This window comes from Bison bison, unplaced genomic scaffold, assembly GCF_000754665.1.
Source record: "Bison bison bison isolate TAMUID 2011002044 unplaced genomic scaffold, Bison_UMD1.0 scf7180017864297, whole genome shotgun sequence".
NCBI classification, from domain to species: Eukaryota; Metazoa; Chordata; class Mammalia; order Artiodactyla; family Bovidae; genus Bison; species Bison bison.
The window spans coordinates 2,775,624-2,776,483 of NW_011494869.1; positions in this window are offsets into that span (position 1 = coordinate 2,775,624).

Genomic DNA, 860 nt, shown 5'->3' on the forward strand with positions numbered 1-860 from the left:
TGTCTGCTTCTGAGTTTGGAAAATGTGTGCTCAGTATTGCTCAGTCACGTCTGACTCTGCGACCCCAGGGACTATACAGTCCATGGAATTCTCCAGGCCAGAATACTGGAGTGGGTAGCCTTTCCTTCTCTAGGGGATCTTCCCAACCCAGGGATCGAACCCAGGTTTCCCACTGCAGGTGGATTCTTTACCAGCTGAGCCACAAGGGAAGTCCAGGAATACTGGAGTGGGCTATCCCTTCTCCAGCAGATCTTCCCAACCCAGGAATCGAACTGGGGTCTCCTGCATTGCAGGCGGATTCTTTACCAACTGAACTATCAGGGAAGCCCCAGTCATGAGGAAAGGTGTCTACTTCTGAGTTTGGAAAAGGAAAGCTAGGTTGAAATAGCTCTTGGGACCACAGGCGAGGCTCATTAGGGTTGTGGGCATGGACCCTCACAAAGCCGGCATCGGTTCTTTCTCGGTGTTGTCATTAACTTGTGAAGGGCCAGATAAGGGATCTGTGCTTGGAGAGCCTAAGTGGAGGAGCACCCTCCCTTGGAAAAAGACAATCACTGGAAGTTCCTGCCTGAAAACTTCCATCCAGGTCTTAGATCACTTCATTTGCTAGAATGAAATCAAGAGAAGAGCAGGAAAGGTCAGTAAAGATAAAATTAATTTATTTGCCCTCGTAACTCCGTGGGCCGCACCGGGACCCCACAGTCCCACGCGCAGACCTTGCAGCAGTGGGCTGGAGAGTTGAAGTGTCTGGAGTGCCTGCTCCCTCGTCCACAGCTGCCTGGAGCCGGGTCCCTCCTGACTCCATCATCCTGCTCCCACATGCAAGGGGTATGCAGGTCCACCTGCAACAAACCCGGGCC